Here is a 24,142-nt window from a genome sequence, read left to right on the forward strand (position 1 = left end):
AGTGCTCCTCCCTCTGCCTCGGCAAAAATTTGAACTGGGAGTCCTCTCCGTCGACTCACTCAAAGAGAGACTGCCTCAAAATTTCAACCCTTCAGCTAAGAATTGCACAAACCCTCTAGGGGCTTCGAACTGCTGCCTGCTACAACTTTTCGATTTCCCTTTTCTGCTCAACACTGGATCTACCAACTTTGCTCTTCTTTCTTTACCCTGCAGCTCTGATAACATGTGAAAATTCCTTAACTGGAAATTGGAATCCCTATTGCAGCAACTGATGATATTACTCCTATTTGTTAAATTCCTTTAAACAAATTATTTGCAATTTCCTATGGAAAATATCGTAATACATACACTGCAACCTTCACTTAATTAAATATTATGCGGAAACAAGAGACTGAGCAAGAAAGAAAATACAACACAAATGACACCGTTATTTTTGGACAAATGTCCCCAGAAAAACCCAATGCGGGAAAACCAGTGCAGCAGATCTGAGGGTTTTATTATTATGCAAGAGAAAATCTGAGTACAATTCTTGGATGCTCAACTAGCAATCCGATACAGAGAGAAACTGGAAAAAATGAATGGTGAAATGGTCTCACCCTGTCACTGGGAGAATTTGATTCTGATCACGTTGAACTGAGCCTCTGCGTATCCTCTGCTTAGCCTCTGCGCAGAATTGCGCCACTCCTACGCAATTCCTGCATCACCCCTGTTGGGTATCACGCTGCTCCTTCTTTGGACCCTCTGCTGGCTCGAAAATATGAATCTCTAACTCCCGGTCTCACATCCCGGCACCCGTCTACTAAAACTCGATTTCCTCAGCAGGAATTCGATCTCCCTCTAAGGCGTACGCTGCCACTACGTCAGCTCTACGTGGGCCAGCGTCTGCCTCTCTTTGGATGTCGTTCTACCTTCTCTCTGCCTCATACTCTCCGGCCCAGGAAAACTCACTTCTTCCGGATACTCACTGCCCTTCTCTACAAGAAATCTCCTCGATCAGAATTTCCTCCTCTGAACTTCTCACTTCAGAAATTCGATCTCTTGATCTCTTAGTGTGTTTTTCATATGACCCTCAAGCTCCCTTAAATAATCTTCTTGTTGACATTCAACGGCCTAGATTAAGAGCTAATCAATGGCTAAGATCATTTTAGCTTGATCCTCGTCTTTTTCTGGAAGTTATACCCACAATTAGATTAACACCCATTAATATTTTTAATTTCCTAAGTTTAGACTTAGGGTCCCATTAAAAGTCATTAATTATTTTAGTAAAATTGTCTTTGGGTGAAATTTCCCAAAACGCTTTCTAAGTGCTTTGGAATACATGTGCCCAAGCCTCCCTGCAAAATTTGAGGCCTGGAGCACATCCGATGCTACCCCAAATCAACAGATCACTCCTGCTTAAGAAGCAATGGTCCCTATTGCGTGCAGAGCCTCCATGAGGTGAGGAAAGTTTTGTTGAACCTGGTCCCTGGTGAAGCAGTTGGCCGGCTTTGACAACTCGATATAGTTGGATCCTCTATTGACGAGTGTTCTTAGTCTGCGTGTCCATGATCCGATTAGTTGTGGCCTGTTCCATGCAGTCCGGGTTTAACTTCGTTGGTCTGAGTTGTTCTGCAATGTCGGATGTGTTGATTTCTAGTAGCATCGAATGTGCTCTAAGTCTCAAATTTTGTAGGGAGGCTTAGACACATGCATTCTCCAATACCCATAAATCATTTTGGGAAATTCCACCTAGAGACAGTTTTATTAAAATAATCAATTATTTTTAATGGGAACCTAAGTCTAACCTTAGAAAATTAAAATAATTAATGGGTATTAATCTAAACTGTGGGTGTAACTTCTAGAAGAAGACGAGGATCAAGAAAAAATGATCTAAGCCATTGATTAGAAGTTAATCTGGGTCGTTGGTTGTCCAACAAAAAGATATAATAAGAGGCTTGAGGGGCACTTGGAGGACATACAAAGAGAGTTCAAAAGATCAAATTTCTGAAGTAGAGCAGTTGCAAGTGAGAAATTTGAAGTGAGCTTTTGCAGTGAGGGGCAGGGATAGTTCCGGTTGGAGATTTCTCCTGATCCAGGAATACTCAGCAGAGGAGGCAGAGAGAGATCCGGGAGAGGCAGCGCTGAGCCAGAAGAGGCTGACACAGAGCTACGCAGGGCCACGCAGGGAGTCTGAAATTTGCTAGAGGGTTTGATTTCTGTAGCTGGAAGCCGAGGTGTGAGACAAAGAGAGCAGAAGTTTGAATCTCAGAGGCAAATCGATTAGCCAGGAAGAGTGACGCAGGTCCTAGATAGTGTGACGTTGGGCTGACGCAAACACTACGTAGAGGTAGCGAGGGGTTGTCCATTCAAGGGCTGGATCAGCCAGGACTTCCAGTGATAGTGTGAGGTAATCTCACAAATCTCTCTGTCAATGATATTCTTTGTAACTAGATTGTCGGGTAGGCATCCAAAAGTTGTATTCAGAAATTAATACAGCGTAATAATAAAACCCTCAGAGTTATTGTAACAGTTTTCCTGCATTGGGTTTGTCCGGGGATATTTGTCCAAAAATAACTGTGTAGATGTGTTGTATCTCTTTCTTGTTCAGTTTCTTGTTTCCGCGTACACTTTGATTAAGTGAAGGTTGTAGTTGTATTTACTTCAATATTTATAGTAGAACATCGTAAATAACTTGCATGGATTAACATGTAGGAGAGGTAACATTAGTTTACTGCAGTAGGGATTAAGGGTTTTTGAATTTTCACATGGGATTAGAGTTGTAGGTGAAGCAAGAGAGCAGAGCCGCAAGACCCAACGCTGAAGGAAGAAGGGAATCGAAATTCTGGCAGAGGCAGCAATTCGAATCCCCAAAGGGTTTGAGCAGTTCAGGCCAGGAGGGCTAGATTTTCATGGTAAATCTCTCTCTGAGTTAGTCGACAGAGAGGTAAGGTTTCCAGATCAAAATCTGTCAGCAGCAAAGGGAGCAGTGCAACAGAAGCTTCAACGAAGAGGGGTTTTCTGGTGGGACGCAATTTTCTGCAAGCAGACGTTGGGCAAAAGGACATCAGAGAGGAGAGAGACACGGTTGAAGGAATTCTTCCTCAGAGGACTTTCAGCCAAGGAGTCTGAATTCTCACTAGTTGAGCAACAGCGGAGAGGGGCAAATCTACAAGCTCCAAAAGGGAGTGCGTAGGCCAGTCTAGTGTTGTGAAGAGGAGAGAGGAGGCTATTCAACTTATTCAATTAGCAGAGATGGCAGGCTAGTGGACTGATAGATCGAGATAGGTTGGATGGGGCATCCAACTATGTGATCTAGAAGGCAAGGATGCCATGCCATCTAGATGAGCATTTTCTCAAAGTCTACATCGACAGTGTGGTAGCTGAGCCCACAAATCCAGATCAACTCAAGAATTACAAGGGAGAAATGGTGAAGACAAAAAGAATGATCCTCGACAAAGTGAAGGATCATATACTCTATCACATCGTTGGCAGAAACACTGCCAAGGAGATGTGGGATGCATTGTCGATACTATATCAAGGATCTTCCAAGCAGCAGAAGATGTAATTGGAGCAGAAGATGAGCTCTATGAAATGCAAAAGGGGGAACGCATTGATCCGTTCCTTGCAAAGCTTCAAGAGACCCGACATGAGTTGGCAGCTGTGGGGTCAACACCTCAAGGTTCCAAGATGGTAAGACTAGCTCTAAATTCAGTATCTGAGGAGTGGTAAGTCTTTGTCCAGAGCATCCTGGGCAGGGCGATTTTGCCAAACTGGGATGAGATGTGGGCAGCTCTTAAGCAAGAGGAGCTGAGGAGGGACTTGGTCAAGTGTAAACTTGACGGAAGTAGCAGCAGTGGGTCGAGGCCCAAGGACGAGGAAGAAAATGCAGCGCTCCCATCTAAGGGGCAGCAGGAGCAACGGAAGAAGAAGAAAGATGTTTCAAAGATCAAATGCTTCAGGTGTGGTGAAATCGGTCACTACGCAACAAAGTGTCCTCTTAGAAAGAAGGACAAAGATGAGAAGCATGATCCGAAAGTTGCAGCCACAAAGATTGAGGAGGATGACTTTGCCATGACAGTTGAGATACCTCCACGAGGGAGGTGCGTTGATTTAGAGTTGTAGTTCAAAAGAGCTACAGAGGGGTAGGATCCTTGAGGATCCCACCTCATGGATCAATTCCTTGCTACAGGAGCCCAGATCAGTAGTAGCAGGATGGACCAGTGTCAGTTGGTGCAGAGGAGTGTCGGAGTGAAAGTTGTCGAGGCTTGTTGACACCTAATCATCAGGATTGGGTGAATAAATACAATTGATGTAAATAAATAATAAGAAATATGAACAGTCATCGGGAGATGAAGTGAACAATCTCCCTTATGTATATAATAAAGACCTACCTGAAGGAATAACATGAATTAATTTGTGGAGTTACCACCTGCCCTGACATGGTATCAGAGCACAAGGCCTCAGTTCCTAAAATTAGTTGTAACTCCTTGCATCAGTTTTCTCTGCCATAACCATTGCCTACGCCCTCTGCGCTCCCTGGGCTGTTCATAATTGTCCTCCCTGCGCTCTCTAATCATTGTTGGCACGTTTTTTTGTATGGGTGTAACATCTCTCGGTCTGACATGCCAGAAGAGGAGCGTTGAATCTCTATGATGAACACCCAACTCTTGGCGTGGAATCTCTATGATGAACGCCCAACTCCTGGCGTTGAATCTCTATGATGAACGCTCAGCTCCCACAGAGAAACGCCCAAATTTGCACATAGCAACCAACACCGTAAGCGCACAGTTTGCACAAAGCAATGAGCAAGTATCTATGGTATGAGCGTTGAGTTTTTTTGAAATCTGTGCTGCGTAGATTAAAGGTTGGTGTTGGCATATGCTTCAAGTTTTAATGTTGCTCCCATATATGCTTCAAGTATTAATGTTGTCCTGGTTTTAACGTTGTCCCATATTTAACACTGCTCCATTGCTTTAACGCAATACGACCAGCAACCTGATCAAGATCTCTCTGACCACTAGATGTGATACGCCGTCCACCGTTGGGATCCATCTCAACGATATTCATCTTCTCTAATTGTTGTAGTACATGTCGAGCAATAGATCCACTTTTTACAGAAATGAGGAGGGCGTGAACCATTCCTTTTACGACCACCATAAATTTTACAAAAAGCTCCAACTCCGATACCCTTTCTCAAATAGATTTTCCTTGCCATTGAAGCTGCTCTAACATAGTACCAGTCAGGATCATATGGAGCGAGTTCCTTGAAAGTGGTTGTCTTTACAAGGTCCGTCCAGTGTGGAAGCTCAATCTTGCTGGATCGTTTAAGATGTGCAGCATAAGCTGTCACGAGCTCTGATACCTGCGAGTTTTTTGAGTACTCTCTGCATTGGGTTTTACCCTGTCGTTGGAGTTGATTCTCGATACGTTTCAAATGAGTATTGACTGGAATATTGACATAAAAGATATGCTTGCTGGCTAATTTTATGTGAGAATAGCTGAGAGGGAAGTTGAACGCAGAAGCTCAAAGCTAAATATACTGGGGACGCTGTTGGTATTTACGCTGTAAAATTTTGTGTATTTACCATGACATTTGCGTTTTGACATTTGAATTTGTTGTCCAGTCATATCAGAATTATATTTTTTCCCATTATGAGTAAAATTTTGCAGCAGAAGTTTTTTTGTTACACAATGCATTCAATCATATCCATGGTGGGATTAGTTCTCACTAGCAAGGAGAAATATCCTGAATGGTCCCGGATGATAAAACACACCCTCATTTTCAATGAGTTGTGGAAAGCAGTGTGCATTGGATACGGAGACAAAGAACTAGAACAGCCTAACTCAGACAAAGAGATCGCCATTTGGGAAAATAAGAACAACAAAGCTTATGCATTAATCACAGCATCTGTAAATGAAGAGGTGAGTCACCATATTTCGCCATTATCAACTGCTTTCGAAGCCTTTCAAAAGCTGAAAGAACTCTATGACTCACATTATGCACTTGAATTTGTTCAACTCATGATTAAACTCTTCACTCTTGAATTACAAAATAAGCGATGCAAAAGGAGTATGATGCCCTCATAAAGAACGACACTTGGAAGCTAGTTGATCCTCCATTAGGATCCAAATCAATTGGCTACAAGTGGGTCTACAAGAACAAGTATAAAGCTGATGGCTCACTTGACAAGCACAAAGCTAGGCTTGTGGCAAAAGGTTTTTCACAAAAGGAAGGGGTCGATTATGAAGAGACTTTTGCCCCCACAACAAAATGGGCTACCATCCGAACACTCTTTGCCCTAGCAGCTCAGAACGGTTGGAAAGTCCATCAAATGGATGTAAAAACTGCCTTCTTGAATGGAGATCTAAAAGAGAATGTTTTTATGTCCCAACCTGAAGGATTTGATGTGAAAGGACATGAACATAAAGTATGCAAACTTGTGAAGTCCTTGTATGGCCTCAAATAAGCACCGCGAGCGTGGTATGCAAAACTAACTAAGCATCTTCTGAAACTCAATTTCAAACATTATGATCTTGATGATGCAACTTGATTTGTCAAGAAAGTTGGCAAAACAGTTGTATATCTTGCGGTATATGTAGATGATCTTTTGATGACAAGGAACAACCAAAGCTACATTGCATCCATAAAGAAGGAATTGGGGAAAAGTTTTGAAATGACTGATTTGGGCTATGTTCATTACTATCTTGGTATTGAAATAACTCAACATCCAAAGTCCATATTTCTTTCTCAAAAGAAGTACATTGGAGATCTGTTGAACAAGTTTGGCATGACAGAATGCAATCCTCTTACTACTCCAATGGAACAAAACTTAAAGCTCACATCTATTGAAGCAAAAAGAATTTGAGGATGCAACAAAGTATAGATAGCTTGTAGGAAGTCTCAACTACCTAACTACTACTAGACCAGACATTTCGTTTGCTATTGGAATCCTCTCCAGGTTTATGCAAAAGCCTTGTGAGGGACATTGTTCTGTTGCAAAAAGAGTTCTAAGGTACTTGAAGGGAACTCAAGACTTTGGAATCAAGTATACACAGGTGGACGACTTCAGTTTGATTGGATACTCTGATTCAGACTTTGATGGAGACAAAGAAACTGGGGTATCTACTTCAGGATATGCTATGAGTCTTGGATCAGGAGCTGTCTCATGGAGATCACGCAAACAATCAGTTCCAACAGATTCCACAACAGAAGCAAAATACATGGCAGCAGCTGAGGCAACAAAAGAAATTGTGTGGCTCAAGAAAATTCTTGAAGATTTGCAAGTAAAACAAGTACAATCAACTCCACTCATGATTGACAATACCTCTGCAATAAAGTTGGCCAAGAACCCAAAGTTCCATGATCGAACGAAGCACATCAATACTAAATATCATCTGATTCGACATCATGTTGAGGCCAAGACAATCCATCTCCGTCATTGTTCCACTAATGAGCAAATTGCAGACATCTTCACCAAAGTGCTTGGAAGAGAAAAGCTTGAACAATTCAAAATGATGCTTGGACTCACCAACATCCCTTCAGATTAAGGGGGGGAATGTTGACACCTAATCATCAGGATTGGGTGAATAAATACAATTGATGTAAATAAATAATAAGAAATATGAACAGTCATCGGGAGATGAAGTGAACAGTCTCCCTCATGTATATAATAAAGACCTACCTAAAGGAATAACATGAATTAATTTGTGGAGTTACTACCTGGCCTGACAAGGCTAGTAGCGCAAGAGACTGAGCAGCGCAAAGCAGAGTTGGCATCAGTGCAGATGGCACAGAGCAGAGGTCAGCAACAACACAGAGGCTTCAGAGGGTCAGCATAGAGACTAGCAATAGTCAGACTCCAGCAATGAGATGCATCATACTAAACACTTGTTTAGTAATTTGGGATGCTTTTCAATTGTTGATGCAGTAGTAGCAGCAGCAGCAGTTGGAGAAGGTTGCAGTACATATGCAAGACCGGCAGCAGCACGGATGTAGATTTGAGAGGAAGTTGCAGTGAAGATGCAGTGTTGACAGTGGCAGGGTCAACAGCAGTACAGATGTAGCATTTGCGCAGTAGTTGGTGGACAGGATGTCAGATATCAGCAGCGAAGAAGGAGATGTTACAGAACAGAGTGATGCTTTAGCAGGTTGCATTGCTAGAGAACATTCCTCACTAAGAGAGAGTGTTAATTTTTTGGTAGCATCGGATGTGTTCTATGTCTCAAATTTTGCAGGGAGGCTTAGACACATGCATTCTCCAATACCCAGAAATCGTTTTGGGAAATTCGACCCGGAGATAGTTTTATTAAAATAATTAATTATTTTTAATGGGACCCCAAGTCTAAACTTAGGAAGTTGAATTTTTATTTTTGAAGAATTTTCAAATTTTTCATTTAATTTCATTTTAATGAGCTCAAAAGTAATTATTTTGTGTTAATCTCCTCAAAAAATTGACTTTGACTTAACTGTGAAAATTTCTACACTGAAATTCTACTGCAGCAACTGATTTATTTCACCTACTTATTCTTCACCATAAGTTATTTACAAAATCACTTCAGCAAATTTTAAATAAATTCTACTGCGGTTATCACATAATTACATAGAGAAAAATACATGCACAAGAACCAATCACATCAACATGGTTATTTTTGGACAATTGTCCCCGTAAAAAGCCAATGTGGGAAAATCGGTGCAGCAGATGAAGGTTTTATTAATCTACAACAACAGTCGCTTTTACAAGGAATGATTTTATAGAGAAACTAGAAGAAAACACCTGATACTTTCCTTTTGAAATTTACTGACAATTTGGAGACCCTTCCCTACTCCTGCATCACCTCTGCGTCACTCTGTGTGGCTCTGAATGGATTTGCGTCCCTCTATGTCAGCGTCTCTCCTCTGGACTGCATCTTTCTCTGTGTTGTCTCTCACTATCCCTGTGTCACCTCCTCTTCAGTCACTGACTGCTACTGATGCCCTCCTCTTCCTTCACCCCGCAACTCTCCCTTTGAAATCGATCTCCTTCTCTTGAGAATCGATTTTCCCTAAGATACTGAGTATTTGTTGGTGTGTCTCCAAATGATCCTCAAGTATTCTCTTATAATTTCCCTGTTGATGAATCAATGGTCGAGATTAAGTCTCTAATCGACGGCTAAGATTAAAACAGACTTGATCCTCATCTCCTAGAAGCTTCTCACCCTTATCTCTATTAATACCCATTAATATTTTTATTTTCCTGAGTTTAGACTTAGGAACCCATTAAAAATATTAATTATTTTAATAACTCCTCATCCAGGTGGAATTTCTCAAAACGGTTTCTGGGTCTTGGAGATCTCCTATGCCTTAGCCTTTCCTCCAAATTTCAAGGCTAGAGCACATCTGATGCCACCAGAAATCAACATTAACCACCAAGACCCAAGGGTCCAAATTTTCTTGAAATATCCAATAATCCCTTGGTGGAGAACCTCCAAAAATTAATTATTTTAAGACCCACGAATTTTTCACTTGGATAATTTAATTTTCCTAAGGCATTTTAATTTTGACTCTAACTAATTAAATTTCTGGCTTAGGATTTTAATTTATTTTTTGCCAAAAAAATTAATAAATTGACACATGAGGGGATTAATTATTTTTTCCACCCTATAATATTTTAACCATGGTGTCCAAGTATGACGGTCCATGCATTAAAATATTTTTTACATAAGATTTACAATTTCAATCTTCAAAGGGGAAATACCCGTTTGGCTTAGACGCTCAAATTACATACCCAATCTGCGACACAATATGATCTAGTAGACCAAGTGATTTGTAATAAAATAATTTAACCAATTAGCTTAAATTATTCTGAAATCACTTTTACATAAAACTTGACTAGAATACTAGGACTCACCTAAGACTTTGACGAAGAATTTCACCTTAGCTTTGGGGTGAGGCTGGAGGGAAAAACTTTGCCGACCATCCGTGTTTAGAAACACAAATGAATCAGTGAGACAAAAAACCTCCTAGGATGAAACTCTCGCCAAAATAATAGGCTTACCTAGGTTGTTACATACATTCACGGTCTTACTAGCATCATTTCCATTACATAACTTGCAAAATGGGTTTATAATGACACATAAACTATTGATAGATGTTCTGATCATGTTGAAAAAATTTGGTACTTCCGCTTCCTTGGAACTTTGAAAAAAATTGTGCAACACCACCAATGCGAACACAAGACCAATATTTATTTCTTTAGGTGAACAATCAATGCGTTAAGGCTTGATTTAGGTGTTTATGTCATTAACATGCCATTTATCATAACATGCTTCGGAATTGTGTATAAAAACAGTGATGAGAATGTGGGATAGAGAGGCAAACCAAGTGGCCAAATGGCCTTGTAGATGAATGAATATGCTTTCAATGAGAATGCCTTCCTGCAAACATAAAGTTAGCTCACCAAAAAGACTTGAAACACTTGCAAAACCAATTACTAGAGATAAATACCAATGCTAATCACATCAATGATTGAATGAGGGCTAGAAGAAGGGCTAATAGGTCAACGATGAGGAGTTAGAGGCTAGAAGAAGGCAATGCTAAGGCAAGAAAGGCAAGTGATGAAGGGAGAAAGGGTAGATTAGGGTCACGACTAAGGCTTCAAGGCCCAAAGAGGCTGCGGCTAGGCAAAAGAGAGCTCAACAAGGGCTGTCGAGAGGGATAGGAGGCCTTTCAAGGCCACGATAAGGGGAGATAGGCCTGCGGCCTAAGGAAAAGAGGCCTAATGGCCTGCGGCAGGGGTAAAAGAGGCCCAATAAGGGCAGAGAGGGCTAGGAGGAGGCCCTATAAGGGTTGTCGTCCAAGGTTAAGGCCCTTCTAGGGCTGCAACAAGGGAAAAAAGAGCTAGGGGTTCACTGAAGAGGGAAAAGGAGGCCACGACAAGGCTGGAAAGGGTAGCGGCTAGGCCTTGGAGGCCCACAAAAAAGTTGAAACCCCTGCAATCACAAAAAAATGCCACAAAAACGTCAACAATTTTACCTTGTGGGGCCAACATCTTCCTTTTCTGGCTAAACGTTGAGCTTGGATGGAGGCTAGAGGGTAGATCTTTCCTTCATGGCCTAAATCTACCTCAAAACCCCAAATGAATTTGCTAAAGAAGGCTAGACGTCATACTTGAATGAAAGAAACCCTCCAAACCCTAGCCTTAGGGCTAGCTTCTTCAAAAAAATCGATTTCTCTTAGTGGCTTGAGGATTCACCTGCAAAAAAATGAATTGAAAGAATTCCCAAAACCCCAAGTGCTACAAAATTAAAATATTTAAATTCTAAAATACAAGGGTTAGAATAATTTACAAATATCTACAATATTTACAAAATAAAATTGTTAGCTCTCATTAGCAAATCAAATTTTTGTATCCCAGGATCAAATAAATTTTTTGAGAATTTTTTAAATAAATTTCATGGATGAATAATTTCGAAAAATATAACTGTCCAAAACCCTCCTGCAAAATAATTCATCACAATGAAAGACTGAAGCTCAAACAAAGTCGGCCCTTCCCCACAATCTCTGAACTTGGAGCCCAAGGGATAGCATACCTATAAATCTTTATTCAATCTTAAAATAAACTGTTATATCATATAGTGAATCAGATCACCTAAGATAACTTGTACCAATAGAATGTTTTTATCACCAACAAATGAAATAAAAGTTTGTAATATTCAGCATAATATAGGGTATAAACACATAAACTAGCACGTATCACAGATCAGCAAATAGAAGCACACCATGAAATGAAACCCCAAAGTCTTTCTATTTTGAGAAAAATAATTTCAGCAGAGCAAAAGCTCAATACATCAATAGAAAATTACTCTATCCAAAGATGGTAAATAGAAGCTCAATAGCTTCTTTATATAGAGAAAATCCCTCCAAGTAGAAAATAACAGCTAGTTGGCTTGAACCTCATCAAAATAATATTGAATGTCGAAAATAACTTGATCTTCTTTTAGTATCCAGTGTCAAATTTTTATTTTTGAGGAAAAAATCGAATTTCTTTTGAAACCATTTTTTTAATCCAAAAATTAATATTTTGGATGAATTTCCTCAAAAAATTGACTTTTACTTAACCACCAAGGTCCAAGGGCTAAACTTTTCTTAAAATATCCATTTTTCCCTTATTGGAGGACCTCCAAAAATTGACTTCCTTTTGACTGACCAATTTTTTATTATTTTCCACTTGGAGAGAAATTAATTTCTCTATAATTATTTTGACTCAAAATTAATAAATTTTCTAGCTTAGGATTTTAATTTTTTATTTAATTTTGCCAAAAAAATTAATTAATTGACTCTAGAGGGGATTTAATTATTTTTCCACCCTCAAATATTTTAGCCATGGTGTCTGATTGCAAAGGACCATGCACTAAAATATTTTTACATCAAATCATTACAATTAATTAAACCCTTAAAAGGAGAAATACACATTTAGACTAAACCCTCAAGACATTACCCAAGTTTATGACACAATATGATCCAGTATGAAACCAAGCATGCTTATGTTGAAATTTGGTACTGGAGGACAAGTGGTTCCCTAAGGCTTTGATCTTTGGCCTAGGGAAAAGTGTCCAAAAGAATTTAATTTTTCTCCTAAAGTGACTTTATAATTTTTATAAAATCAAATCTAATTTAAAAGTGACTTTAAGTGATAAAGTTACTAAAGTCTAATTTTAAAGTGACTTTAATAAAGTCAATGTAAAATTAGAAAGAAAAAGTGACTTTGGAAATAAATGACTAAGTGGGTCTTTATTAAAGTGGGGTGAATTAAAAAATAGAAGGTGAGATTTAAATGAGCATTTAATCTCAACCCTAAATCTCAATCTATTTCAGCCATTGGATTTAGGGATTCCCCAAAAGTCACTTAGGGTTAGATTAAAGGAGGAAAAGGTCATTCATCTTTTCATGAGCAGATTGAGAGAAAGAGAGCAAGGGAGATTTCTGGACAGAGAGGAGAAGGAGGCAGCAGCTTGGCACACATTCCAAGGCAGCATTTTAACAAATCCGTACAGCTGAGTTAGCACAGTGAAAGGCAGATATTGGGCACGATTTTCTAGAAATCCGTACAGCAAGTGCACAGAAATCGAGGAGCAGAAATCCGTACAACAAGTGGTTGTACCTTGGCACGCAAATCGAGGCAAATCCATACAGCTGTACTGCTGATTTTTGTTGAAATTTGGTACCGGAGGACAGGTGGTTCCCTTAGGCTTTGATCTTTGGCCTAGGGAAAAGTGTCCAAAAGAATTTAATTTTTCTCCTAAAGTGACTTTATAATTTTATAAAGTTAAATCTAATTTAAAAGTGACTTTAAGTGATAAAGTTACTAAGTCTAATTTTAAAGTGACTTTTATAAAGTCAATGAAAAATTAGAAAGGAAAAGTGACTTTGGAAATAAATGACTAAGTCGGTCCTTATTAAAGTGGGGTGAATTAAAAAATAAAAAGTGAGATTTAAATGAGCATTTAATCTCAGCCATTGATCTAAATCTATTTCAGCCATTGGATTTAGAGATCACCCAAAAGTCACTTGGATCACCCAAAAGTCATTTGGAGTTATATTAAGGGAGGAAAAGATCACATTCGATTCAATTCTTTCATGAGCAGTGTTAGGATATTCCGACACATAGGAAATAGTTAAGTTCAACTTGGTCTAGTATAGAGTTAGGTATAGAGTTAGGTAAAGTGTGTTTCTTTACCGTTGTACATTTTGTAACTTACAATCCGACGGTCACGATATGTAGTGATCCAACGGTTCATTCTCTCCTCGGTATTACCGACACTTGATCCGTGGCTTGACACCCGATTGGTCCATGAGTTCTATTTAAAGCGCATGGAGGGTCATTGTTTGGGTAATCCGTGCATGAGAGAAGCTTATGTAAATTTTCATTCTTTGATTAATAAATTGCCTGTAGTACCCACGTTGGGACAGGCCGTGGACTGTTTCCCTCTTTGAGGGTTTTAACCACGTCAAAAATACTGGTGTATTGATCTGTGATCTGGTTGTGAGCGGTGTCCTTTTGGTATTCTTTCTGAGGAACTTACCCTGTAAATTCCTACATGGTATCAGAGCTATTTGAGGGCCGCGTCCGTTGGTGATCCAAATCTGAAGCCGGTAGAACTGCATGCGGCTGTCGTTTCCTAGATCTGCTGTTTCTGACTGCTTTCGGGCCGAGAGGACTGCTCTGTTGCGTTCGGAGCATCTGTTCCAGTGAGGAACCCCTTTCGTTTCACGCGAAAAGGTTTCCGGTAGCCCTAGCTGCGTCATTTTTCAGATCGGGAGGTATACAGTGTTTTTTGCAGTTTACTGTTATTTTCTCTCTGCTTATTTCGGTTTCGGTTTATTTAGCCTTTTTTTTAACCGGATCTATACCTTTCATTTCTGCGTATGCTCTTTGCCATGCGACTCTGTGCGATCTGGGCAAATCAGAAACAGAAAGGAAGGATTTTTCTCATGCGTATGCTCTTTTCCCTGCACCTTAGTGTGATCTCGGAAAATCAGAAACATTGAGAAAAATATTTAGTTTTTCGGCTAAAGCTAACTTTGAGATTTTTTTTAAAAAATTTCTAGTTTTTTTGGCTAAAGCTAACTTCGAGCCGCAAGGTTCGTTTTTCTTTGCATATTCGTGTTGGGTTTTGTGTTTTGTAGGGAAAAAGAGCTTTCTCAAGGCAAGCACGCAAACCAAGGCCCCCCTCTCTCTCTCTCTCTCTCTCTCTCTCAAATTTTTTGTATAGATCAATTGGTTCAAAGCTATTTTAAGAGAGTAGAGGTCTTGGGTTCAAGTCTCCATTTTGTGGGGGCGGATTTTTTCATTCCTGCACATTCGCGCACTTTGCCGGCAACGTCAACAATTTTTTTTCAAAAAGCCATAACTTCTTCATCCGGAAGCCTTTTTCAGAGCCGTTTTTTTTAAAACCGCCTATTTTTTCGAGATCTATCCATTGGAACACTTACTTTCAGCATCTTCAGCTTCAGTTTTTTTTTAAAAATGGAAAGTTCATGCCAAGTCATTCTTGACCAATGTTGCACGAAGCGGGAGCGAAGCGGAAGCGCGGAAGCGGAAGCGGAAGTGCGGAAGCGTCATTTTCCAAAAATCTAGGAAGCGAAGCGTCCGCGGAAGCGTCTGCTATATATATATATATTTTTATATTTTTTTGCATTTATACTCAAAACAAACATCCCAAATACCAAATTAATTGTAGAAGACATGAAAACATGCATATTTTTGCATAAATCAAGATAGATATGGCATCCATGATTCCATTGTAGTTACTAGTATGTACAACAATCATCTATATTCTAGCTATTACAAACATACATCAAATTTTTAAGCATATTATAAAACATAAAACATTTAAGCATATTATAAAACATAAAACATAGAGCATATTATGATTTATCTAGCAAGTGAGCGACTGTCAACATTTGTCATGTCCAAAATTCAAATAATAATGTTTACAAAATATGTCACTTGTTCACCGCCAAGCCAAAAAGGTTCAAAATTCAAATTCACAAGTCTACAAGTCTAATGAGTAATCTATGACAAAAAGTAGTAGATTGTGAATATATCTACTAATCTCTCCTCCTTCCACCACGAATAGAACGTGGTGGCGGGCCTCCACGTGGTGGAAATGAAGAAGATGGTGCCTGTGTAAGTCGTGGCACTGAAACTGATGAAGAAGAACCCCCTGCTGTTGGTGTTGAACCATGGAACCTAGGAACCAAGGGACCAGATGGGGGTGGGGGTGGTGGCATATCAACACGGTCATCATCATCCTAGAATCGCTCAAAAAATTCATGCAAAAAAAAAAACACTAGTTAACAAAAAAATTAAAAACATGAATTAGAGAAATGCTTTATAAGGGAAAATTGGAAAATTCATACCACAATGGACATACTTGGATAAGAGCATCCTCTAATTGCTCTAGTCGCAACACTCCATCCTCCAAATTGGGCTCCTCTGGATTCTTGTCCCAAATCAACAAGTCTTTATTAGACTTTGCATCTTCACAGTAATGGGACAACAATCGCAAGTTGTAATGAACATAAACCAAGCTCTCTGCCCGGTCTAAACTCAACCTGTTCCTTTTAACACTGTGGATGAAAGAATAAGAGCTCCAACACCTCTCTGCAGAAGAAGTGTTTACCACCTGTGATAGCACCCGCAATGCCAAACTCTGTAGAAGTGGAGTACCCCCTCCATGCATGTTCCACCACTCAAGAGCAGAAAAAGTCTCTCGATCTTTAATTGCATGCATGCTCCCAAATGGACCAGTGTTGAGCGTATAGTTGCTCACCTGTCTCCGTACCAATGCAGCGTCCTCCTCATCAGGGATTAATTTACTCAATGCAGCCATATATTTTTCGTGAACCTCTTTATCTTGGTGTGGTTTTCTCCTGCTTCCCCCCCCAGGTGCTGGTGTTGAAAGCCATGATGGATGATAGTATTTAGGTGTCAAAACATATGCTAATGCATGCAATGGAATATTTAGCATTTCCCATCGGTTTTGCACCTCTACACGAATATAATTGTACAAGGTGGTATCTCTAGGCTCAACAATGTCTTTAATCTGCCCCAACATGCTATCCATTTGCTCATACACCTCCCCAATTACTGGTCGATCTGAATCTGCAAACTTGATCATGTAATAAATTGGTTTGGTGAATTGCAAAACATATTTAACCTGTGACCAAAAGTAACTGTCAAGAACAGTGTCCTTGACTGCATTAGCACCATCTGTATCAGTGTTAATTTCATCCCATGTTTCAGCACACACCAGATTAGTTAAAGCTTGTCTCACCTTCACTAGCCGCCTAAAGGTGAGGTAATAACTAGCAAATCTTGTCTTTGCAATTTTAAGCAATTGCAACTTGGAGTAAGTGCCATAGAAGTAGTTTACCCTTGTATGCCCTGTGATGAATTTAATGAGCTGCTTCCCTTTCCTGTAAACCTCAGCAATCCACCCACATTCTGTGTTTCACAATATCATGCATCAAAAGGTTCAATGTGTGAACCAGGCACCCAGACCAAAAGATGTGTGGATGAGTACGCTCAATAATTTTTCCTGTTGCCTTACAATTTGCTGCATTATCTGTGATCACTTGAACCACATTATTCGGACCAACATCTTTGATTGATTTCAATAGGAGATCTGCAATGTTTTGTGCAGATGCAGTGATGGAGGAGGAGTCATGACATGCAATAAATACTGCACCACTAGAAGAAACACCAAGAACATTTATCAAATGTTGGTTTCTAATATTTGTCCACCCATCTGATACAATGGATACCCCAGAATCTACCCACTCATTTGTAAAACGTGTCAAAGCTCTTTCAACCTTAGCTTTTTCTCTTTCTAATAACACTGTTCTAGCTTTCTCATAGTTGGGGGCCTTGTATCCTTTTGGGGCTTCATTGATGGCCTTTACCATTTCATGCCAATAGGGAGAGCGAAGCACATTGAATGGTACACCGCAAGCACAAAGAAAACGGACTATCTTTCCATCCACATCATCCCTCCCAGCAACATTAAGGAAATCCCCTATTGTTCTTCTACCTCCAGAGCTTGCAGAAGTACCATGAGGAAATGAGCAACTACCAAATTTAGAGGTTGCACTTGATTCAGAATGAGTTTTTTGTTTCTTGTTTTTTTGTTGTGCAGCGATCTCTATTTGGATGTATTTTCTTCTTTCTTCAGTTGAAATGTTTGGGCAAATTTGTACCCCCACAGAACCCTTTTTTTCATCACTGTCCAGCACCCCACAAAGATGCCTCCTCAGACGGGTATATGAACCACAATATGGTTTTCCTCCATGACAACCATGAGGGCACACAAATTTGTAAGATCCACCACCCTTTCCCCCATCAAGTTTGGTCACATAGTTCCACAAGGGTGTTGATGTAGCTTTCCCATCTTGTGTTTCAGTGTCCCCTTCAAGTTCATCCCCTTCCTCTTCAAACCCTTCCTCCTCATCATACATTGGGTCACTCATATTGGTACCATCACCACTGCCCTCTTCTGTTTCTTCCCTTCTATTCCTATTCACCTTTGCCATCATTAGAACCAAGAGTGGAATGATACATAGAAGCCAAAAGAACACCATCTTGGAATATGGATATAGGTGGTGGACAACCTGTAAATAAAGGAGCAAGTAGAAACAATGGGAAAGAGTAGGAGAGGGAGGAGAAAAATACAAAAAAATTGTCACAAAAAATAAGGGAGTTTGGGGTTTGAACTTACCTCTTTAGCTCTTGTAGATGAAGTCCTCTAAGCTCTTGCTCCAAGCTCCTCCTCCTTCTCCTTGCTCTTCCTTCTTCACTCCTCCAAGCTCTCTTCTCTTCTCCTCTCTTTTCCTCTCTTCTCTTCTCCTCTCCTCTCTTCTCTTCTCCAACTCTCATAAACTCAAAGTGAGAAAATGAGGAATGAATGGGGGCTTTATTCTTTTCATTCCTCACATTAACCTCACTCTAACCTCACCCTAACCCACCCCCTCAATGCTAACTTAAGTTAACTTTAAAAAAAAAATTAAAAAATGAGGTTTTTTTCCCTTGGGCGCACGGTTTTGGAGGAAGCGCTCCGAAGCGCTGCGCTTCGGAGGCCCGAAGCGCCATCCGAAGCGCGCTTCGGGGCCGGCGCTTCCTAATTTCCAGGAAGCGCATTAAAAAGGCCGAAGCGCGCTTCGCCATTTTCGGAAGCACGCTTCCGGGGGCGCTTCCTAGGCGCTTCCGTACGGGGCGCGCTTCGGGCCTAGGATCCCGGGGGGGGCGCTTCCTGCAACATTGTTCTTGACAGCACTAACTACTTCCAATTGGTAGCCTACATGGAAGATTTACTTAGAAGTAAAGGTCTCTTCAGAATAGCCACAGACCAAGAGAAGAAACCAAAAGATGAAGACAAGGCTGCAAAATGGGAAAATAGACAAGATCAAGCACGTGGTTTGATAGGGATGTCTATTTTTCCTGATCTTAGATTCCACATTGCAGAACTTGAGACTCCTCATGAAGCATTAGAAAAAATCGCTAAAGTTTTTGGGATTAAAAATGAAATTAGAGCCCATCAACTTGAAAATGAGTTGCTTACTTTGGATCCTAATAATTTTTCTTGCATTGAAGATTTCTTGTCCAAATTCAAGACCCTTAGATATCTCTTGGAAGGTGTTAAAGTTAAGAAAGAAGATGGTAACCTTATTTATTCCATCCTTACTAAGTTGGGACCAGCCTACTCTGTATTTGTTTCCACTTTCCATTCTACAAGGGAAGCTTTCATTTGTCAAGGAAAAGACTACAAGGCCCCTTCCTTTGACTCCTTTTGTGATTCCTTAATAAGAGAACAAGAAAAACTCTTACACCTTGGTCTTCTTAATCTTGGAAACTCTTCCACGAAAGCGTTAGCCGCCCAGCAGCAACCAAATTCAAAGAATCCTAAGAAGTCATATCCTCAAAAGAATGGTCCTAAACCAACTCAGCCTCAAAATGAAAGATCATTTCAGCAAAATGATAAGACCAATAAAAACAAATGGAAGAAGACTGATAGACATTGTAACTTTTGTAATCGAGATGGCCACTTAGAATCTAAATGCTTTAAGAAGATGGAAGCCTTGGAAGCCGCAATGAAGAAACATAACATCCATGTGGAGCCTACTTCAACTTCAACTTCCGGAATGGCACTTTCTGCATGTCGTTGTCAATCATCTCAGTCTGGTTATGCATTAAATGTATCTTCTTCTTCTTCTCATTCTCATGAGTGGCTCATTGATTCTGGAGCCTCTTATCACATGGCCAAAAACCAAGCCATGTTTTCTTCTTTAAATGATTGTAACACCAAAAATATATATGTTGGTGATGATAGATCTCTTAATGTTGTAGGGACTGGAACTGTTCATCTAGACAATGGTCAGTTTAATGATGTATTATGTGTTCCAACCTTATCCTGCAACCTTCTATCTGTCTATCAGATAACTCATTCAGGTGAAGGTAAAATTGTTGAATTTTCACCTCATGATGTTGTAATCAAGGATCTAAAAGATCCTAAACAAATTCTAGCTACTGGTCTTGCTGATGATTCCACAAGGTTGTATAAGTTTCACAACTTTGGGTCATCCAATCTTCCCTCAGTATTTGTTGCTCATAATGATGAAGTGAGCAAACTTTGGCATGAGCGATTTGGTCACTTAAACTATCGCTTCCTTCAGCATCTATGTAAAGAAAATATGGTGACAGGTCTTCCTATGGTATCTTGCAGAGATGGTGTTTGTTCCGGATGTGTACTCGGAAAACATCATCGGGATAGTTTTGACAAACGTGCCTCTTGGCACGCCTCAGCCCCTTTACAGCTTGTGCACAGTGATTTCTGTGGTCCTCTTCCTGTTGCTTCATTCTCTGGCTGCAAGTACTTCTTAACTTTCATTGATGATTTCTCCAGACGCACTTGGGTATACTTCTTAAAACTCAAGAGCGAAGTATTTAACACATTTTTGGCCTTCAAAGCCTTTGTTGAAAAACAATCTGGACATCAAATTCTTAAGCTAAGAACTGATAATGGTGGAGAATATGTTAAAAACACATTCATCAACTTTTGCACCGAAAATGGAATTCAAATGCAACATACTGTTCCATACACTCCACAACAAAATGGTGTAGCTGAAAGGAAAAATCACACCTTAAAGGAAATGGCTAATTGTATGCTGCAATCTAAAGGACTCAGTGTTAGTTTTTGGCCCGAAGCAATTAATTGTGCAAATTATATAATCAATCGCACTCCTACTAAGGTTCTAGAGAATATCACTCCAGAAGAAGCTTGGAGTTCCATTAAACCAGATGTAAGTCACTTTCGTGTGTTTGGAAGTGAAGCATGGGCCCATATTCCAGATGAAAAGCATAAAGCTTTAGAACCTAAGAGTGAGAAATGTACTTTTGTTGGATATTCTGAAGATGTAAAAGGTTATAGACTTATTCCATTTAAGTCCAAAAATGTTATCGTTAGAAGAGATGTAAAATTTGATGAAAATAAATCGGCCTGCGAGCCTAGTCCGGCGGATGTGCCACCTCTTCCTATCTCTTCTACTTTTGAAAACATTTCTTCTTCAGATGATGAAAGCGAGGATGATAATCCTCCCCCGCCTTCTCAGGATCCTCAACTTCCAAGATGGGTCCGTGCTACTCGGGATGCAGCAGGTGATCTTGCCGGTGATCCTACAGATCAGCGACGTACACGTTCTCAGTTTGAAAGAGCCTCTTCTTTACTGGCTCAAGCTCCAGTAAATCATGATCCTGACACTTTTGCAGAAGCTTCAGGCCATCCACATTGGGAAGCAGCTATGAATGAAGAATATCATTCATTGATGACAAATGATACATGGGATCTTGTTCCTCTACCAAAGGGACGCAAACTTGTTAGATGTAAATGGGTTTACAGAACCAAGTATGGACCAGATGGGAAAGTTGATAAACATAAAGCTCGTCTCGTTGCTAAGGGCTTTTCACAGGTTGAAGGCATTGACTTCTCTGAAACCTTCTCCCCTGTTGCCAAAATGAACTCTATCCGCCTTGTTCTTTCCCTTGCTGCCTCTTTAAAATGGGAAGTCCATCAGATGGATGTTAAATCTGCCTTCTTGCATGGGGACTTGCAGGAAGAAATCTATATGGAACAACCCATTGGCTTCATACAAACAGACTCCAGCCTTGTTTGTCGACTTAAGAAATCCCTTTATGGCCTCAAGCAAACTCCTCGGGCTTGGTATGCCAAAATGGATAGCTTTCTTTTAGAATCTGGCTTTTCTAGGTGTCATTCTGACAATACTGTCTACACCAAGAAAGTGGGCAACTCTCTTATCATCCTTGTTCTTTATGTTGATGATCTTATTCTTACTGGTAGTGATCCCAACCTTATAAACCATGTGAAGTCCAGCCTTAAAAAGAAATTTGAAATGACAGACTTAGGACACTTACACTATTTTCTCGGTCTTCAAGTCTTGCAATCCAAGGAGGGTATTTTCCTTTCCCAGTCCAAGTATGCTTGTGATATTCTTCGTCATTTTCACATGGAAGACTGTAAGCCAGCCCCTTCTCCCTTTCAGTCTGGAGTCAAACTTTCAGTCTCTTGTACTTCTCCTGAAGTTGATGCTACCTTATACCGTCAACTTGTAGGAAAACTCTTGTATTTAACCCATACTCGTCCTGATCTTTCCTTTGTTGTTGGCCTTGTTGCTCGTTTTATGCAAAACCCCCGTGAAAGTCATTGGAAAGCAGCTAAAAGAATACTTCGTTATGTTCGAGGTACAGTACAGTTTGGGATTCATTACAGTGCCAAAGCAGCTCCTCTGTTAGTTGGTTTCACTGATTCTGATTGGGCTGGTGACCCTGATGATCGAAAGTCTACTGCCGGTTATGTCTTCACTCTTGGTTCAGGACCTATTACATGGGCTTGTAAGAAACAGGCTGCCATTTCTCTTTCGTCAGCAGAAGCAGAGTATCGTGGTGCCGTGGAAGCTAGTAAGGAAGCCTTGTGGCTTCGTCAGATCCTATCAGAGTTTGGCTTTGAGCAGCAGCATCCAACCACACTTTGGTGTGATAATCAAAGTGCCATTCAGCTATGCAAAGATCCAGTCCAGCATCAGCGCAGCAAACACATTAAACTACACATGCACTTCATCAGAAAGCTCATTCATGACCATGTTCTTGAAGTGCAATATTGTTCAACAGATGATCAGCTTGCAGACATCTTCACAAAGGCTCTCACAGAGGCGAAGTTCACTAAACTTCGATATATGCTTGGAGTTCAAGAAGTTGTCACTAAGGGGGGATAGGCTCTAGTGCCTCCTTCCTTCTCCTATTGTGTCATATTTGTAAATCCTTCAATCCTATCCCAAGTTGTTCTTAAGGGGGGATGTTAGGATATTCCGACACATAGGAAATAGTTAAGTTCAACTTGGTCTAGTATAGAGTTAGGTATAGAGTTAGGTAAAGTGTGTTTCTTTACCGTTGTACGTTTTGTAACTTACAATCCGACGGTCACAATATGTAGTGATCCGACGGTTCATTCTCTCCTCGGTATTACCGACACTTGATCCGTGGCTTGACACCCGATTGGTCCATGAGTTCTATTTAAAGCGCATGGAGGGTCATTGTTCGGGTAATCCGTGCATGAGAGAAGCTTATGTAAATTTTCATTCTTTGATTAATAAATTGCCTGTAGTACCCACGTTGGGATAGGCCGTGGACTGTTTCCCTCTTTGAGGGTTTTAACCACGTCAAAAATACTGGTGTATTGATCTGTGATCTGGTTGTGAGCGGTGTCCTTTTGGTATTCTTTCTGAGGAACTTACCCTGTAAATTCCTACAAGCAGATTGGGAGAAGGAGAGCAAGAAAGCAAGAGAGATTTCTGAGCAGGGAGGAGAAGGAGACAGCAACTTGGCACACATTCCAAGGCAGCAGTTGAGCAGATTTGTACAACTGATTCAGCACATAGTGAAAGGCAGATTTTGGCACGATTTTCGAGGAGAGGTTTGCACAAAAATCGAGGAGCAGTTTGCTGGTTTTTCTGCACGCAAAACGAGGGCCATACAGCAGCATTTAATGCTGAAAGTGGGCACGAAAATCGAGGAGACCGTACAGCATTTATTGCTGTCCTGTTTGCTGTAATTTCCAGTTTGTTGTGAAGCATGGGAAAAGAGATAAGTTGTAAATTTGCTTGCTAATTTTTTGCTGAAAATTTCTCACTGTAAAAAGCAATTTTCAGAAATAAAGAAGAGCTCTCAAACTGGTTTTCCCCAAGAGTTGTAGGGGGTTTTTCCAGGGTCACATTGACCAAAAATCACAGTGTTTAAATGTGTTTTAATGGCTGTTTATTACTGCTAATTTTTATTTCTGCAATTTCCAGCATTCTGTAAAATTTCCAGAATTTGTGTTTTCAGCAAATTTATTTTTTTCAGTTTGTTAAATGTATGGTTATGGGAAAGGGCATTTAACTATATGGGAGAAATAGGGAGAAACTAAAAACCGGGGTGGGAAAACAGAAATTTCTACAATTTTTTCTACACGCAAATCGAGGAAATCCGTACAGCGTATTTATGGCAGCTTGCAAGCTTTTCTAGGCAGGTCGTACAACAGCATTTAAGGCTTAAATTTGGGCGCAAAAATCGAGGAG

General features: G+C 40.2%; 1 protein-coding gene and 1 pseudogene across 1 annotated transcript in view; both read right to left on the reverse strand.

Annotated features, from left to right (window-relative positions):
- The window catches only part of LOC149243439 (uncharacterized), a 166,071-nt gene that overhangs the window by 79,589 nt on the left and 62,340 nt on the right, over window positions 1-24,142 (reverse strand). The gene's annotated exons all lie outside the window — the stretch shown is intronic.
- LOC149243440 (small ribosomal subunit protein eS19z pseudogene) lies at window positions 4,900-18,683 on the reverse strand (annotated as a pseudogene).

The sequence above is a fragment of the Pinus tabuliformis genome, chromosome 8, assembly GCF_031772625.1.
Source record: "Pinus tabuliformis cultivar Carrire ecotype Pingquan chromosome 8, CPIR1, whole genome shotgun sequence".
Taxonomy (NCBI): Eukaryota; Viridiplantae; Streptophyta; class Pinopsida; order Pinales; family Pinaceae; genus Pinus; species Pinus tabuliformis.